Raw genomic sequence first — 389 nt, 5'->3', positions numbered from 1 at the left:
TTTAATTATATAAATAATAAATCTAATAAATTATTAAATGTGTCTCTTGTTCCTATCTTGCTTTTGCACTATAAAATATACTTTTGTAATTACAAAAATTTTTGTGCTTCAGAGCAGCACTATAACGTCTGACACTTGGCACTCAACTGGTTGGCGACAAACGATCACACGATCGACGATTTTATTTGTTTTAAAGTTTGTTGGTTTAATGCCAGTAATGTTTTTAATTTAATTATATCAATCAGCATTTTCATGAATGCAATTTCTTCCTTATTTAATAAATTTTCGGGAATGAATAAATCTGTATTCACGTTATGAATTAAACATGACATGTCTTTGTGGATCTTGCGCGCAATACTTTCAGCTTTATTTAGATCGGAAGAGCACAC

The sequence above is a fragment of the Wasmannia auropunctata genome, unplaced genomic scaffold, assembly GCF_000956235.1.
Source record: "Wasmannia auropunctata unplaced genomic scaffold, wasmannia.A_1.0 LD336005.1, whole genome shotgun sequence".
Lineage (NCBI taxonomy): Eukaryota > Metazoa > Arthropoda > Insecta > Hymenoptera > Formicidae > Wasmannia > Wasmannia auropunctata.
This window is presented reverse-complemented; position numbering follows the sequence as displayed.